At 39.0% G+C, this 12,038-nt stretch overlaps 1 protein-coding gene across 3 annotated transcripts in view; it reads right to left on the bottom strand.

Moving 5' to 3' along the window:
• PTPN1 (protein tyrosine phosphatase non-receptor type 1) overlaps positions 1–12,038 on the bottom strand; it is a 63,994-nt gene that overhangs the window by 28,921 nt on the left and 23,035 nt on the right. Inside the window, exon 1 of one of the 3 annotated variants that reach the window (XM_030532783.1) lies at positions 260–368. The exons of the other annotated variants lie outside the window; for them this stretch is intronic. The gene's annotated coding sequence lies outside the window, so the exon portion shown is untranslated. Of the gene's footprint in view, positions 1–259; positions 369–12,038 lie in introns of those variants that run through there. 3 annotated transcript variants of the gene reach the window in all.

Genomic DNA, 12,038 nt, shown 5'->3' on the forward strand with positions numbered 1-12,038 from the left:
TGTCAGAGTGACTCAAAGTCAATGTCAGTATAATAAATGAAAGGCTGGTAGATGAATACAGGGATTGATAAGGATAATTAACACTTTCTTGAATTACATTCATATGGTGCCTCTACAGTGTGACTATCAATCATTTAAAAGGGAAGCACAACACAATTTAAAATGTCATGCATTATGAAACTTAATGAGGATTAGAACTGAAAGTCAGTTTTCTGAAGTTAAATCTGGTTTTGAGTACGACTCATTTGATAGCACTCACCTCATGGGTTTAAGTCCTGTACCCACTACAGATATTTCAGGGCAGTAACTTGTAGCTTGGGAAGAGGAAGTCTGTTGAAATGTTGTACTTCAGATGAGACAAATCAATGTGTTTCTGCCCATTTCTGATCTAGATCTATCGTAATGATACAGGTAAAAGTTAAAGATCTTTCTGTGCTTTTCAAAAGGGGAGAGCTGCTCTCAGCTATATTACGGGCCAAATGGGCCCCAGGACGCGGTAAGTGGAAAGGTCATTTAGACTCAACTTTCCCCTTCCTCCTAAGCTGAGCACACCTTGGTCAGATCAGTGTTTCTGGCCCCCAGTACCACTAGCAGCTTTACAAAATACCATAAAGCTATGTAGCCCCAAACCCTGAACTAAGTCACTATGTATAAGCAAGTTCTGCTTTTTCATTTTAGTTTTAGGCCAGCCGCTACACTAACTTTTATAGTGCCCTTCATCAGAATATATCAAGAGTGCTCTACATGCATCCTTATTGTATAGGCAGGAAACTGAGCCACAGAAAAATTAAGTTCCACATTCACATAGGTATTTAGGGTCCTAGCTTCCACGGATTTCAAGTTAGGAGCCTACATACCTTTGTGTATCTGTCAACAACCATTCAGGTACATTGTATTCATAATCACATGGTGAACATCACCTCCTTGCAAGCATTCATGTGTCAATATTTACAACTCATATTACTGTTTCAGAGGGGGGAAAGAAAGGCTTGATCCAAAGCCCCCCGACTTCAATGGTCTGCATTGGACCTTAAGTCTGTAGATAGCTTGATTAATGGGTAAAATGAAAAATATTTACCCATAAACCCTTTGGCATAGGATAAGAGGTCCTATGTTAAACTGTTACTCACTGCCTGCCTATCTCTGGGAAACAGCAGTTGCCAAGACCCTATGACAGGGGTTGGCAACCTCTGGCACGTGGCTTGCCAGTGTAAGCATCCTGGCAGGCTGGGCCAGTTTATTTACCTGCTGTGTCTGCAGGTTTGGCCAATTGTGGCTTCCACTGGCCGCAGTTCACAGCTCCAGGCCAATGGGGGTGGCAGGAAGCCACGGCCAGAACATCCCTCAGCCCGCGCTGCTTCCCGCAGCCCCCATTGGCCTGTAGCGGCGAACTGTGGCCAGTGGGAGCCTGCTATCGGCTGAACCTGCGGACACGGCAGGTAAACAAACTGGCTCGGCCCTTTAGGGTAAGCACTCTGGCGAGCTGCATGCGAGAGGTTGCTGACCCCTGCCCTATGAGCACAGCTGCAGCGAACCATAGTCTGGCGTACACTGAAATGATCACATTTAACATTTAAAGCTTCCTTAATGCTTTTAGTAATCAGCACAAAACTAATCTTAAAATTAATGAATTTTATTTAAATTATCAATGTCCTAATCTCCATTTGCTCATACAGGTGCCACGAAGAAGGGCAGCACAATAAAATAAGTAAGTCAAGGGAAAGCTGCTGCTCTTTGGAATGTTCCTTTGCTAGGTGACTTCATGCAGTTACAAAGCTTTTCCCTCCTGAGAAACAAGTGTTGAGAGGTCTCGCAGAAACAAACGGCTGGATTAATTGGAGGGAAAACCTTTTTAGGCTCAAAAGGGAAAAGGCAGAATTTTGCAGAATTGAGCATCAGTGACCCTGGTCCTTCTCTAAAGAGAACACTGGCGAGCCTGAATATGAAATGAATTATTCTGATAAAGCATTCAGGAACACACTGGATGAAACTGATATTCAACCAGTTGGGGCAACAGGAGTGGCTTTCCCTTTCTATGCAGACGCCTGCCTGATAAACTTGTTAACCAGACTTCAGTAGCCCTGATGTAACATTCTTTAGGGATGTTGTTTTGGACCACATATGCAAGCGGTTCATTCATAGATATTAGGGCCAGAAGGAACCATTATGATCATCTAATCTGACCTGTATAAACACAGCTTATAAAATTCCACCCAGATTCATGAGCTAAAGTCTGACAACCTGTAGAAGTTGTACAACTGAATAAAATGTTCACACCACTTTCTGTGACACTGGTTATGGAGATTTGCTTGTTCACACATCTGGGAACTAAGTAAGCCTGTGGGTGTGTACTTACATTTCTCAAGAGGACTGTGTAAGGCTGGCTGAGCAAGTGATTGCCCTATGAGGTTAAGAAATTGTAATCACAGACCTGCAACATGGTTCTCCTAGAAAGCCCCTTGCTGATTCAGTACTATGTGGGCAATTTGAAACAGGCTGTAGTGATGCAGTATAAGCAGCACTTCCATGTCTACAGTCAGTTGGCTGTGGTTGCCGAAATGCACAGCCACCAGAATGCGCAAGCTAGGCTGGAACATGCTTTTAAATTATGTCAGCATGTAGGAAAGGGCTTTAAAGAAACCTATGCCCATTTTGATTATCCTAGCAATCAGACATCCCTAAGCTAGGGCTTTGCTGTACACCACGAACAAGGTACAACTGGTCTAAAAACAACACAGTCCCAAAATTTAGAGGATTGTAATTTGCAAAACCTGCATTGCCTACTGTGATAGGGTGACTACCCCACACGTGTGGTGAAAGGGTTAATGTGGGCCTGGCCTAATTAATGATGGAATCCATCTGTGAAGGGGCTGGGTGGTGCTATAAACAGAGGACACATGAAGCAGAAAGGGGCTGCAAGGAGAAACTTTCAAGTTACACTCCTGATAGTACAGAGTGGTGAGATCTGTAAGGAACAAGAAGCTTTTACACAGAGTGAGGAGAGAAGTCCAGGGACAGGCAGCATTGGAGGAAGTCCAGGGAGCTGGCAGGAAGAGGGTGCAGTGTAGAGGATGTACCTGGGGTCCCTACCAGCCACTGCTAAGGTGATGGGAAGCTCTTAAGATATGGACTGCTAGAAACTTTGAGAGAAGGTTCCAAAACCCAAGGGATACAGATTAGTTGGAAGGACGTGGGTATTGATTTATTTATGCTAGACTTTGTCAGCCTGAATGGGGTGCAGCTAAAGCACGAGCCTTAAGAAGAGGTGGACCACTGAGGGACCAGCATGACTCTTGGCAAGGGGTGCTAGACAGGAGAGCTACTACACCACACCTGTGCTTTAAGGATTCACTCTAGCAGTGAGTCTACTCCTCTACACCAAGGACTATGTAAATTAGGTAATTATCTGAATACACATTCTCAGTTCTGATCATTTGGGTGTGCACTTATCCACACAAATTTAATTATTTGGGCCAAAATTTATAAGTTGCCATTCGGGGACTTCTAGGTAGGAAGCGCAAGAAGGGGGAAAACAGGACTAACTAGTTGTATAGGAGCCCAATATATGATTGGAAGTTAAAAAAAAAACAAAACCAAACCACCCCACACATAACCCTAAATGTGCAACTTTAAAATGAGGGTAGAAAGAAAGTTATGTGAGCTACCCTAAATCTGGCATTTCCTAACCTTCAAGTGTTTGACTTTGCGACCTAAACAAGATTCTATTAATCTTAACTTTCTCTTTAAGGAGAGACTTGATCACAATCCAAGTATCTACACAGCGAACAGATATTTCATAATGGGCTATTCAATCTAGTGGACAAAAAAAATCTAACAAGACCCAGTGCCTACAAGTGGAAGATAGACAAATTCGGACTGGAAATAAGGAACAGTTTTTAACAGTGAGGTAATTAACCATTGGAACAATTTACCAAAGATTTTGGCAGATTTTCCATTACTGGCAATTTTAAAATCAAAATGGGATATTTTTCTAAAAGACATACTCTAGCTCTAATCGGAATTATTTTGGGAAGTTCTGTGGCCTGTGTTATATAGGCAGTCACACTAGATAATCACACTGGTCCCTTCTGGCCTTGCAAACTATGAACACTTAAATGTTTTTTGTATGTAAATATATTAAGCAAAAAGGAAAAAAAAGTTGTAGAACTGAAGTCACTGGAGCTATGTGGATTTTACACCAGCTGAGGATCTGACAATTTGTCAGTCCCTACATATTACAACCTTTCGAATTTCTGACTTTTCAACTTTTTTTTTAAATCAAGTATGGTTTTGATTACTTGTTGTGAAGGCTCTTTTTTTTTTTTTTTTTTTTTTAAAGAAAACAGCATCAATGAAGGTCTAATATTAGGCTAAAAGTTGTATGGATGTCTTCAAAATTTAAATAAATTAGAAGGTTAAAAGATAAAACTAAGACTAAGAACATAAGTTCACAATAGGTGGCAGGAATACATTGTTACGATATTTCAAAAGGCTCATAACATGATAGCTGAACAGGAAACAAAACTAAAACAGGAGCATCTATATTTAAAAAAAAAAAAAAAAAATCTTGCTTTTCCCCTCTTCCTCACTTGCACAACTCTGTTTCCTATTCAACAACTCTCTTCACTGCTCCTGAAATGAGTGTGAGGGAAAAATATTGGAGGTGGAGACTGAGAAACAAAATGGCTCTTTGACAAGTATTTTTGCAGAGGAAAAGCTTTTACTATTTACAATATCAAGCAAGAATCAGTGCCAGGAAACAAACCACAGTCTTACTAGAGCGTTGAGATACAAGTCAGTTAATCCACCTCCTGTGCAGTTTAGAGAAGGGAAATGAATCGTGATGATCACACACAGATTTTAAGTTCCCCAAAGATTGGAGGTTTTCAGATCCAGTATTTTGGCTCAGGTTCATCTCTAGTATACTGGGGACATTTGAAAATCCAGATGTCTATTTAGCTCCTGAAGTAGTTTCTGCATCAGTCTGTAGAGCAAATTCAGATGCAGTTTTTGAAAGAAAATTTAGCTTTAACAAATTTTTGCACAGTGGTGTTTGGATTCCACTAACACGTGTTTTTATATGAACTAAAACTTATTTCAATCTCCCTGACCCTTTGGACATTTCAACCTTTTATAGGATGACATTTCAAGAAAGTTGCTACATAACATTTTAACCCCTGGACTGACAAGTGACAGTGTCAACTTCTTACTGACAGCCTTCATTGTTACTTATACAAGGACATGATCAACACCGAATGTTCTCTGATAACATATGTAGCCTTTTTGCAAATCTAAATATTTTTGTGAAAAGTGCTTGATAAACAAAAATATTAAGCACCTGACAAGAGGCTTCTCCCACACTCTTTAAGACAATGAAACCAGATGGTTCTGGCTGCACACTCAGAGTACAATCATCAAGATAGTAATCTTTCCAGAGCTAGGAATCTCATTGTGTATGGGCTATAACAGAACAGTAGATGGCCCTGGAATGAACACAAAGATGCAATTCAGTGCAGAGGTTCTGATGACATAATTGATGGAAAGGGAACTGTGGAGTGACTTCATCTTTTGTGTTCACCCATGGTCATTATCTTATTACATATGTACCCACAATTACTTTGCACTGAAGTATGTTTTATACACATGAAATTAACCTTAAAGGGTTAAGGGAAAGTAGGAATTAGAGTGCAAGACTCCACTATACCTTTAATATTTTACAATATGTTTAAAATGGTATAGAACATGGGTTCTCAACCTTTTTCTTTCTGAGGCCCCCCCAACATGCTATAAAACCTCCACGGCCTCAGCAACAGGCAGTTAGCCTTTTTGCCACCAATCCCGTGTGGTGGGGCTGTGTCTTTCTGCCCTGGGCCCTAGTGAGTCTAATGCTAGCCATGCTTGGTGGGCCCCATTAATTCTGTTCACAGCCCCATGGGGAGGGCCCTGGACTGACGGCCCCTGGTTGAGAACCACTGGTATAGAATGTAGCCTCAATTTTATATATACATAGATAATAGTTTGGAACAAACCAGGGTTTAAATTCTTAGATCATTTCCCAGAGCCCCTTCCTCAACCCCCATGCTATTAACCTCCAGTTCAGGGCTCCAGTCTCTGGGTTTCAGGCCCACCAGGGGAGGAGTGGGGAAGAAGAAGAGCCACGTGGGCTTAGAAATATTTACCAGAGCTCTGCTCTGGCCGAACTTAAGTCCTGGGACAAACAGATTTTAGTTTTTAAATCAAATAGCTAATTATCCTTTCAAAAAAATCAAATAAATTAGCTGAGAAATATGAGAGCAAGTGACCATCTTAAAAACGTGATAAAGCAGGACTGCTCCCCCTCAATGGCTCTGCAGAAACTCAAAAGTTGTGAAAATTGAGCAGATGATATTTTTGATATCAGAAACCTAGAAAAAATGCACCACTTTTTCAAGTTAGCAGGATGGAGATATTTTATTTGCATTTTGAAACAAGTGTTTTGCACAACTGCATCCAATACTAAAGAGAATAAGCCTGATTTTCAGTAAAGTATACTGAAATCTTAATTCTCACTCTGCAAAAATTTTGACAACTAACCCAGTCATATTCCGTTTCTCAGCAAAGATTAATAGTGGCACAGTGAGGTTCCAAATATGCTTAACAGAACACTACCAACCTAGCAAAACGAAACTACATGGTTCACTTGTTTTGTCAACGGTACGTCTTGGGACGTAGTATTTTGTTTGCTAATTTAAAAATCTAATACACAATGGAGGTCTCTAGTGATTTTTCTATTATACATTTTCAAAACTTGGAATTCAAATGCTTTAAGTTCTCCTACATAGGTCTAAACTTTCTAGAACTGAACTGCGGCCTTACAGTATTGATTGCAAAAAAGACATCTGAATTTTGAGTATTAGAAGATTGTATTTATAAATCCTGAAAAATTTCAGCCTCACATTATAAAGCTATACAGTGGACTACATAGAATATGGTCTCTTTAAAGGTTAGAGATATGATAATCTTGTTCAAATAGTTTCAAGGATTGTTCTAGCGCAAGGGCAGGAGATTGCAAGTTGAAAAAAAAATGCTTGATTTGGTCTTATGCATAGACTTTGCCACTAATCTGTTTACATTAAACAATGCTAGCAAGAATCTCCAACTATTTAAAAATTGTCTTTAAATATAAAAATCTCACTTACTGACATCTTCCTCGTATACACAAAAGAATAAAAAGAAAAAACCTCTAACTGTATATTCAAATACACCAGAGTTTGCGCAGCCAGGGACCAGTTTTTAGCAACAGAAACAACAGAATAAACATAGCACCAACACACAAGTATGGGCTTAATCCAAAACACTCCAAAGTTAATGGAAAGAGTTGTTTTTCCCCTCAAAGGTTCTATTGAAAATGCACTGTCAAACTAGGTTACATGTAAATTGTCATAAGAAATGTGAATTGCAGGTGTCAAATGTTAGCAATGAAAACTGTTTTAAAAGCTACTGAATTACAGAAAAGAAATTAGTAAACTCTTTAATAGATACTTTCTGAAATCTATGGAAGGAGCCCCAAATTGTGACATCTGTTGCCTTGTTCTGAATTAAAGGAGGGATCTAATTTCTTAAATATGTTGGGGCTATCCGTTCTACTCTGAAATGGCACTAAAAAAATGGATAACTTTTTAAAAACCTAGAAACTAGGAGATGTTTTACCTGCCTTAAGTTTATTTCATATGAATTGACACTGCTTTTATCAAATCTATTCTCTTGTGCGTACTCAATCAATAATTTACTTCTTTCCAAAGAGGAGAGGGTTATTGGTATTGCCTATAACTCAAACAGAAAATAAGTTCACAAGAATAAAAAAATTCACTTCATGTATTTGTGGTCAATATAGCCATTGTTTCAGTTCCTAGGTTCTTTACAGCTTAAGAACAAAAGGTTTTCCTACAATGAGGCACATGAGTAGCCTCAAAACTGATCTTTCATCACACTGAAGCAAACCTGAAACTGTAACAGTGTAAGCAAACTACTTCAACTTTTGGTGCAAAGAATATTTCAAGGTATTTCAAGTGTTTGGACTGAGTTTGATTCATTAAAACAAGGACCACCACACAATAAGCACTGAACTGTTTTGAAATTCTATTCTATCTGGGTTCTTGCACTGAACTCCATTGCTGAGTGCCTTCCAGAAATGCATTAAGCAACATGACTAAAATCTGTGCTATTTCTCTCATGTTCTCCCTGGGGGAGAAGTGTGTGGACTGTTTTGTTTTGCAATGTTGTACAAGTTTTCTTTTGCTTACACGTTGCCACATGTTTGTTAGAGAAGGCAAGGCCAAAGAAATTCAGTTTGTGCTCATAGTAGAAGATGGTGAGCTTTGATTGTCCCAAAAATCTGGACATTTATTTTGGTACCCAAGAGGATGCTGAGCTATTCTAAAAATCTGGACCGGATTCTGGGCGCTGAGTCCTTTTGAAAATTCTGGCCTAGATAAACAAAAAAACAAACAAACTATGGAGTATGCTCATCCCATGTGAACATGAACTAGCTATAATTTAACAGCATAGGAATAACTCTGTACCATTTCTGTTTGGATTCTAATCTCATACTTTTACAAGACGTGATCACAAAGAAATTTAAGAAACTCCCTGAAGGGACTATGTGAAGATGAAAAAATAAAGGAATCACTTATGTTTTGTTAAAGTCACAAGTTTCACCTTGGGCAGAAATCAATATGCAGAAAATGAATCACTCTAGTCTGATTTCTTGTAATTGATTTCAGTATATTTGAAACCACTACATACAAGGCTTTGAACCACAAAAAAAAAAAAAAAAAAAAAAAGTGTTCCTGTAAATGAACACAAGCTCAGTAATTAAATCCTGTTTCATGAGCAGTCTTCCCCTTTCACATGCAACTTACTTAAGTTTTAGGTGTACACAGTACTTTACAGATACAAAAACAGTAAAGATCTAACGCAAGCATTAGGTTACATGCAAGATAAAAGGTATGTGTAACCCTGTTAAAAAAAAACAAAAAAAACAAAAAAAAAAGCCACACTGCAGCAAGTTTCAGAGCCAGGAGTCAACTGACTCAGGTTCCCAGTACATGGCTAAAAACAGCAGTGTAGACATGACTATTTGGGCTCTGAAATCCAGCGATGGAGGGTGTGTTGTCTCAGAGCCTGAGCTCCAGTCCAAATGGGAATGTCTACACTGCTATTTTCAGCTTGACAGCACAAGACCAAACCAGTTGACTCAGGCTCTGAGACTGGCTTCCACAGGTTTCTCTTTTTTGGGGCGGGGGTGGGGTTAGGAGCAGTATAGACAAACTCTCAGATGAATGTGTTATTCGTAAAGCCGGTTGTGAGACTTTTCTATGTTATCTCATAAAGGAGTGTAGAATTGGGACATTAGCTCTATTCTTGGGTTGCAACACTTGGAATATTTTATTTCATTAAGGGAATAATTAGCACGTCCCCAGTTTCCTGTAAAGGCTCCTTATTATTGGCATGCAGCATTTAAAACAGTCACCTGCTCCTGCTCACATAGCAATACCTTGGAGACCTGTTGCAAGTTCCCTTCACCTTACTCCTTTCTTCAAACCTGTGATACTCAGACCTCAGTGATTCAGGAGCCAAATTAGCAATTAATATTACCCTAAAGAGCCACAGTAGGGCGACTTCATTGTTTCGTGTGTGTGTGTGTGTGTGTATGTATATGGTTGTCAACCTTCCAGGAATACGTCCAACCAGAACTAGCAACTCTCTATATAATTTTATTCTCCTAGTGAAATGACTGACCAACTCTTATTTTATCAACTACAATTTGTTAGCATAGTAAAAGCACCCTGATTGGTTGTTAATTAAATCACACAGTGTTTTAAAATCATGTGCTGCTAAGAGCCACATGAAATACATTAAAAAGCCACTTGCAGCTCCCAAGCCTCAGTCTGAATATCACAGCTTTAAATCCGCTGCTCTACACTGGTTTGCCAAGGTTTCCATCCTGGTAAGTTGGCTCCTCTACCTTGGAAAATCCTGCAGATGCAGGGCCAAGCTAGTTGTCCTTTATTGTTTTTGAATCACATCTTTCCAAATGACATAGCAATTGCCTTAAATCGCAATTGAAGCCCTCTGCTTACCTGCATATTGTAAAGTTAAACAATGGAAACCTGGGTTTTTGCATTATTGTTTTGGAATTCAAAATAGCCCTGGCATATCTATGACAGTAAGACAAATGTGTCTTGTTCCCTCAGTTGATATTTTGGCTCCAAATAGATTCCTGGGATCTGGCTTCCACACCATCTCTGCACTCAGCCTCTTCAACTGAGGAACTTCTCTGCAGTAACATTGTGGACTCTCTCATCTGTAAGTAAAGCAGGAATACTGAAGAGTCCTGCCTCCTCTTTTTTGATCTGAAACACTTCAGAAACTTTCTAGCTGAACAACATGCCTTTACGTAGGTATGCAGCCACTCTCCTAATTTTAAAATCTGTGATGCATGAATATATACAATGACTGGACTCGCCTATATTTGAAAGAGTGACAATAACTCCAGCTCTCAATTACAGATGTTGATATCCTCAAATTAAGAGAAAATAAAACCTAGTAAGAGGCTTCAAGGCAATCAGATCCAGAGAATTAGCTTTGTGGTCTCAACTTGTGCCCTCAAATACAACATAGTACACTCTTAAACTCAGTGTATTTAATGAAACAGACTGAATCCTTGTATTTTACTGTTTCTCAAGCCTCAGTATAAAGATTGCATTTCACACTAGAATATCTGCCTAAAGTTCGGAGAATGGCAAACGAAACTGATCTGTGGTATCTGTGTTCTTTCACCTTTTCCTGGAAAGTATGCTTGTCTTTTAATCAAGTAGCACAGCAGTTTAACTACATAAACAGCCAAACACTGCAACCATTTACTCAAGACAAATGTTTCAAGAACATTTCTAAAATGTGTTTTAAGTCATTAAAAACAAAACAAAGAAAAGCCACACACACCAGCAATTTCAGCATACATTTCAAAGGAAACATTTCCAACCCTGACTTCCAGACATCCTTTTCGTTTTCAGTTCTTTATGTCCATATTAGTTACCAGTTAGTTTGTCAATCTGATTCAATTTACTCTTATAGTACTTCCTGGAATCAACAGTTTGTAGATTGTAATGAGGAATGGAAGTTACATTACTTCATTCCACAGAAAGGTAGTCAAAGCCCTGCATGCTGAAACCTGTTTATCACTGACTGTATTTTGTTACTGTTTTTAATACGCTTCATTGTAGTTTGCATGCCAAGAGGACACAGGAAGTACATGTGTGTGTACATGAGCTTATACATTTATTCAGGCCTTTACAGAATTTTAGTATAAATTTCAGCATATAACTCATATCCCAAAAATTAAATGGTCCAGTAAGTTTTAAGAGGTAAAAAAAAACCATGTTAAGTATCTCTGTGCTAGACCTATAAATAAATACATTACACTTGAAGTATAAACACACTGCTATATTTTATGGCTGTTCCTTGGACACCTAAATGCCAATTTTTGGAATACACTGTTACTAGGGTCAAATCTGATTCGAACGTTGATGGTTCAGCAATCTCAGTTCTTTGCTATGAAATTGGAAGAGGATGGGGGGAGTGCACATTTTGCCACGTAAAAATAACTTATGAAGCAACAGTGACCTTTCTTCTAATTTTGCCAGTTTACAAAAGGCTTTACCATGATATCATGAGGCTCCTGAATGCATCAGTTCACCAGTTGGATAGAGTTTCATCTGTTATTGTCATTAATTCTGTGATTGAGTTTGCGATCTGGGAGAGGGAGATTTTGATCACCATTACTTTAGGAATCTAGCCACTGTGGGAATGCTCCCTTTGGATGACAGCCGTGCAAGAATAATTGTACCCTTCTTCTGTCAGCAGAAGGAGAGGCATTTCTTGGAGTTTTTTTTGGCTCTTGTAGGATGTCTTCCTAGGTCTCTTGGGAAAAATTAAGAGCTTTAGATTTTGTTTTCTTCCTTTCCCTGACCATTAAGGTTTATAGAACAGGATTGTCC

This window comes from Gopherus evgoodei, chromosome 14 (genome assembly GCF_007399415.2).
Source record: "Gopherus evgoodei ecotype Sinaloan lineage chromosome 14, rGopEvg1_v1.p, whole genome shotgun sequence".
In the NCBI taxonomy this organism is placed as follows: Eukaryota; Metazoa; Chordata; order Testudines; family Testudinidae; genus Gopherus; species Gopherus evgoodei.